The sequence below is a fragment of the Dendrobium catenatum genome, unplaced genomic scaffold (assembly GCF_001605985.2).
Source record: "Dendrobium catenatum unplaced genomic scaffold, ASM160598v2 fragScaff_scaffold_1220, whole genome shotgun sequence".
Classification (NCBI taxonomy): Eukaryota; Viridiplantae; Streptophyta; class Magnoliopsida; order Asparagales; family Orchidaceae; genus Dendrobium; species Dendrobium catenatum.
Window position 1 is genome coordinate 3,546,362 of NW_021319682.1, and position 7,504 is coordinate 3,553,865.

Consider the following 7,504-nt stretch of genomic DNA (forward strand, 5'->3'; position numbering starts at 1 on the left):
TTGTAAGGGCTTCTCCGCCTAACTGTGGGGGCTAAAGGAGAGACACTTTTGTAGTGCAATACTTGGAGGGTGCCTCCAAGGAGTGGACGTAGGTCAAGGTTTGACCGAACCACTATAAATCCGGTGTGTTCTTTTCTTATTATCGCTTCCGCATTTATTTTTCTTTCGCACTTTGTTTGTGGTGATTTTGGATCTAGTTTTATCTTTGGTTTTAAAGTTTTCCAATTCACCTATCTCTTGGTTAGCTTGGGCCAGTTCTACAGGGCTTAACATCCCTAACGAACTTTCAAGTGGTATCAGAGCACTTTCTAGTGTCATCTGAGCACTTTCATAAACTTCATTTTACTTAAGAGATTTCAAGTTATACCTTATATTTATACTAAAAGAGTTAGCATTCAAATGTTGTACCAATGCAATAGTACTTGATAAATATTAACTACATGAAATAATATTTCTCCACATGAAAAGCTTATGTGATAATGTCATTGAACTGCCAAAGAGTAAAAAAGTCTATGAAGGGTTAAATAGTATGATAGGTAGTGGTATGGAGTCTAAGAAAATATAAAAATAACATTTGCTAGGACTTTATGGGTCCTTTGTCAAAGGTTATGAAGCTTAAATCACTTAATTATGGAGGTAGTAGACTTAACCAAGCAATGAGATGCTCTTTAGCAACCATAAGTTGTGTCGTCCATAGTTATTCTCATGATCTCAAATTGAGGAAATAAAACTCATAATGCTAAGGCAAACAAAGTCAAATGCTTAACCTGGAAATATGCAAGGATTATATTTCCTAGCAAAATAGAGCAAATCACTAAAAAAGTATGAGAAAAAAAATTATAAATCACATCACAAAAAACATACATTTGGCATATAATGCATGAGTTGACATTTTAAATTTTTTTTACGTGCAAAAATAAATTTAGCACTTGTAAGAAGAATATTTCTATCATAATGCAGAAAACTAGATAAATACTCGACCCCTAAGTAGAAACATCCAAGCAAGCACGTCTGTCACCCACCTTTATTTGACCTTTTCTCCAATCATCTTAAATTTTATGTTTAAATGAGAAGGTCCTTTTTTTTCTAAAAGTTAAAAAATAAAAATAATTCTTGGGTAATTTTTTTTTTCATCACCTAAAATGAAAAAAGAAGAAGAAGAGAAAATCTTAACTATTTTATTTATATTGTTTGGGGTTCAAAGTAATTAACAAGTTATTAGATTTATCTTAATCAATAAAAAAAATCTTTTATTAATAAATCTCAACCCCATTATAGCTAAATAAGTTTTATAATATAAATATATTATTCATGATATTTAGAAGGCTAACAATATTTCTTCTCATCGGTTAGACAATACATAGCATGCATTGATTTGGTTTGTTTTTATAAAGTTGAATTGAATAGATAAGCTTCCCTAATAGATGTCCATATTTTAACTAGTATGATAGACGTTCTTATTAGAATATTTAGTATGTAATTAGGAAAAAAATGTTAATGCACTAATTTGATTATATTAATAAATTTGCACATAAGAAACTGGAAATGACTACCAGAGCCTTTGAAGTTTCATTAGACATAAGAGTGCATTTTTTATTAGAGTTTAATTATTTCAAGTAACATTTTAATTTGTTTATTCACTCTCTCTCTCTCTCTCTCTCTCTCTAAATGTTTTTGTATATGATCCAAGTAAAATAATGAGTGAATTTTAGAACATTTCTATAAAATATTTGACTCAGGCTAATTAGTGCACATTTAACACCTTATATAGATCTATTATATTTGATTTCTAGTTTGTATGTAGATATTGGTTGGAACTTCATTGATTCACATCTTGGATTAATCTTCCATAGGAGAGATAATGTTGAATGTTAATATATTGTGATGATGAGATAAATTATTATCTAAATTTTTAATAAAGATTTTTTGATATAATAAAATAAATTAAAACATGTAACATATACTAGGCACATGATTTTTAGCCAAATAAAACTTTTTTTTATTAGTTTTAGTCTTTGATTATAGAGGTCAACCATCTTCTACCTTAGAGAAGGAATTAGTATTTTGTAAATGTCTTAAATTCCAACGACATGGCTTATATCAATTAAATAGTTCTGACTAGTTTTAGTCCTTTATCACAAAGTTACAGTGTAGGCATTGAAATAATCTTGTGTGTAGAGTGAAAACTTTGTTGGGCCTTACCACCATGAAGGGTGGAAGCAATGATTGACTTTGTCTCTATCATAAGAATCAACAGAAGACATACTTAGTCATAAAAATATTTATCTTTGAAATACTTTCTTCTAGGGACATTGAACTATTTTTAAAGATAAATATCATCTCACTTTTAAGAAATGTGATTGTGAGCTTATCACGATCAATTATGAAGACCACCAAATGATGTGACATGACTACTCAACATTAACCTTAAGGAAAGGCAACATGAATTAAACTAGGAAGAAAGGGATACTTGACAATCCAACTTAGTATTATTTTTATCTTAATATCAAAAAGGAAATGGCTTGAACCTAGAGAAGGGACCTAATGCAACGTGTTAGCCTCTTATATGACTAATGACAAAGAGAATATTGAAGGATAATGATAGGAATTACAATCTATAGTTAGATGCCATCTTACAAATATACCTAGATAAGTTTAAAGACATAATATTAAATCTATATAAATAATAAGCAAACCAAATGAGGGGAAGACACATATTATTATCCTGCCATTTGTTTGCGTTGTCCAACATGCTTATGAGAGTTTTTTATGCAATTTTGAAAGTATAATTGTATTTATCAACATGCTTTTGTATTTTCAGGCCATGTAATAGTTGTTTTTAGGAAAGCAACAAATCAGAGGATACTATAGATGAAAAAAAAAGAAATTTCTAAAATACCATTATGGGTTAAATAATAATTATAATATTGATCTTATGGAGTTTTCTATAAGGAGTGTAAGATGTAATTGGTAGTGGGGCTGGCTACCTCTATTATAATTATACATATAATGACTGTTTGGTCACAATAATATAAATTAAGCTGGATGTTGGATAGATCCCAAAGATATTAGCTTTTTAGCTAATAAGGTGATTAGTATGTTTGAAGTTTATAGCATTTAGGTTGAGGACTCCATAAGTTTAAAATTCTCATATGGATATGAAGTGGCATCTTATTGAAATCAGTAGGTGTAGCGAAAGCTTGCTAAAATTGGCAGGTGCCAACACTGGTTAGTAGGTGATTATAAGTTGAGTGGATATTCATGGTATGGTGATTTAACACATAAAGTTGGTATTGGGTTGGTGGAAAATTCTTCATTTTCCCAATATAAATAGAAGATGTCAAATAAAAGGATATAACAAGTCATCCTAGTGTTTGGGACATGGAGATGTCATCTCTATGAAGTCAAAGCATTTACCTTATTAGGCATGATAAATTTTGGATATGAGACAAAATGAGTGAACAAATTTAAATCAAATGAGCTAGCTAATTATAGCTAAAAATTGGTGGTATGGGAATTATTAAGTATGTATATATTTGGGGCCACCACGTGGTGGTCTTAATAATGCAAGGGAATAATTAGATTACATATGAGAGAAAATGTGAAGTTTTTTTAGAAAAAATTCTCCTTATAGGTTTTTTACCATAAATAAATGAAAATTCCTTTGAACATTGCTTAGCTAGCAAGTTCAAGATGATAAGGGAGAATGTGTTATTGGCTTTTAGAGCTAATGTCTTTGGGACCTTAGTGCTATCGAGTGAGAAGTTGAAGGAGTAAACTTGCATACTCAATCAAGAATTCAAACCCTTAGGAAAGGATTTGAAAGTTCAAATCAATCAACCAACAAAACCATGGTAAATTCAAATTTATGATACATATATAAGCTAAACATTTGGCTACCTCTAACATAATCCAAATCAAGGTTATGTTGATAACCAATGAGGATAACTAAGATGTAAATGTAGGTGGAAATTAACTATCACATTATAGAGGGAAGAAAAATAACTATGTAGCTTTACAATCTCTTTTTGTATTATAATAAAGGGGAAATATTTAAGACACAATAAAGTGAGTGACAAGTTATGGCCTTATACCAATTTTCTCCCTTTTAGATAACAATCATAGCCCTACCAATTGCTTGAAAATATGTTCATAGAATAATGAGTATCTCCATATCTCCCTTTTAGACAACAATTTTCTCCCTTTTAAACTTATTGTTAGAATTAAAACCTGGGAATAATTAGATCTAATATTTCCAAATTATTTGTTGAGGGTGGTTCCAAGATCCTATATGGTGGGGTTGATTGGCATTTCATTGATTACCCTTATTATTATTATTATTATTATTATTATTATTATTATTATTATTATTATTATTATTATTATTATTATTATTATTATTATTATTATTATTATTATTATTATTATTATTATTATTATTATTATTATTATTATTATTATTATTATTATTATTATTATTATTATTATTATTATTATTATTATTATTATTATTATTATTATTATTATTATTATTATTATTATTATTATTATTATTATTATTATTATTATTATTATTATTATTATTTCATTAGAAATTTGAGTGGTTCCTCTAACCTGGATTGTAAGTGCTCAAATATGTATTGTTTGCTCTACTAATAGCATTTTAGGTATGTACCTATTGGGTATTGGGAATAATAGATGGACTAAAGATAGTCTCTTCTACATTAACAGATGGTCTTGTGGCTAAACTAACACTAAGGATATCCAACTTCCTATAAATGGCTACTAATTGTGCTGTTAGAATATATAATGCATCAGAATCATATACTTTAGCTATCTTCATAGGACTCACCCTATTTTAGGCCATTGAAAGTTGTTGGTGCCATATCCTTTTTTACATAAAATATCCTTCAATGGCCACATCTATAATAGATCTTTGGGATCCTAACAATCCTTTATAAAAGGTCTGAGTAATAAACCAATCAAGTAAGACATGCTGGGGGCACTTCCTAAGAAATTCTTTGAATATTTCCCAACTCTCATAATTAGGAACTCAATCAAATTGAGTAAAAGAAGTAATGCCATTCTTAAGCTTGGAAACTTTTAATGGAGTGAAATACTTAGCTAGGAACTTGTAAGCGAGATTATTCCAAGTGGTGATGAAGCATAAGGATAAAGAATTTAGCCACATTTTTGCCTTATCTCACAAAGAAAAGAAAATAAAAAACATAAAGTTTAATGGCATCAATAAAGAGACAATTATACTTAAATGTAACATAAATCTCTAGAAAACTAGCTATATAAATGTTGGAATCCTCGACAGTAGTTCCCCTAAACTATGAATTCTAAACTATTTAGAAGAACATGTGTGTAAGCTCAAAGTTGATTTATTTGATGTTTCAGCTATGGATGCTCTGGTGAATGTCCTCTAGCATTCGATTAGCATACTCTCTAAGAGGTCTAGGTAGGTCATTCTCCTGATTGTGTTCTTTCCTTTCTTAAGCTTGATTCATTTTGGTTTTCCTATGTTTTTTAAAGGTGCTCTCTATCTCAAGATCAAACCACATGTCTTCCACAAGTACTCAAAAGCTTTAGCAAAAGTAAATGTTGCCCCACCATAAATAAAAACAAACATTTTTAGCACTTAAACTAATAATGTCAATGCGACACTAAAAGGTTGGTGTCATAATGTTACAAATTGTTCTAATGCTATGGCATTGCTAAATATCCCTGACATAGAAATAGGTTTGAATTAACATGATGATTCACTAAGGAACGAATTCAACTTCTACGTAATGACATCATGGAGATTTATCGCTGTGGTGCCCATTTGGCACTGCGACGCTGATAAATGTTGGGGCACTTCATGATACAGTGTTGTGTCACTGAATTAATTCTAAATTTTATTGAGAACATATCCATTGCAGTGCTCAGTTATAACATTGGGGCATTGGTAGCACTACGTTGCTTGAGGATACGACACAAAGGTGCTAAATTAATTTGTGAAAAATTTGAGAGCATAGGTATATTGATGCATTGGATTGGTGCTAATAGTGTTGTGAAGCTTTTTGATGTGGTGCCACGGTGCTAGTGAAAATTTACCTATTTTGTAGAATTTTTCTTGGAATTTCCTGCACAACATAGATAATTTAAATTTTTTCATAGTAAAACAGATACTAAAATTATAATGAAAGTTTTTAGTTATAGTGTATTAGTAAATAAATAAAATTTCCAAGAGAAACTCTCATAAAATAAAATCTCTCTTTGTTTATTTTTGCATGAGCTTATTATTAGAGGATGGATTATGAATTCAAAGGCTATTTTCCTCATACAAATCTATAATTCGAAATAAGTGAGTCTATAAGATAGAGGGTGAATAACCTTAACTACATGAGATAACTATTTCTCCACATAAGAAGCTTATGTGATACATCTTTGAACTGCCATAAGGTAAAAAGTTCTATGATGAATTGAATATTAAGATAGGTAGTGGTACAGAGTCCAAGAAGCTATAAATATAACATTTGCTAAGACTTTATGGGTCCTTTGCCCAAGGTTATGAAGCTTAAATCACTTAGCTGTGATAGTAGTCTACTAAATTCAGCTATAACATTCTCTTAGCAACAATAAGTTGTTTCATCCATAGTTAATCTCATTATTTCAGGGAAATAAAACTCATAATGCAAAGATAGAAAAATTCTAAGGAATAAGCTACAAATGCGCAAGGCTTATATTTCCTAGCAAAATAGAGAAAGCACTAAAAAAGGAAAGAGAAAATAAAATTAAAAATTCACGTAAAAATAACATTCATTTGGCATATAATGCATGAGTTGACATTTGAAATATTTTTATATACAAAAATAAATTTAGCACTTGTAAGAAGAATATTTCTATCATAATGTAGAAAAATAGCTAAGTACTTCAAACATCCAAGCAAGCACATCTTTCACCCACCTTTATTTGATCTTTTTCTTGAAACTTCTTAAATTTTATGTTTAAAATGACATGGTCCTCTTTTTTTTTCTAAAAGTTATAAGATAAAATAAATCTATGGTAAAATGTTTTTTTTTTTTTTGCATATCCCAAAATGAAAAAAAAAAGGAAAAAAAGGGTGAAAATTTTAACAATTTTATATATGGTCACTACAGGACCGTCGGAAAGCCGCCGGAAAATTTTGTAGGAAATAAGCCGCCGGTAATCCGCCGGAAAGCCGCCGGAAAACTGACGGCCGGAAAGCCGCCGGAAAATTCCGCTGGTAATAACTGATTTTCCTGTAGTGGGTGTTTGGGGTTCAAAGTAATTGACAAGTTATTAAAGTTAATTCAATCAAATAAACAAATAAAATCTTTTAATAATAAATATCAACCCTATTATAGCAAAATAAGTTATATTATATAAATATATTATTCATGATATTTTGAAGGATAACAATATTTCTTCTCATTGTTTAGACAATACATAGCATGCATTGATTAACATTTGGTTTATTTTTATAAAGCTGAAT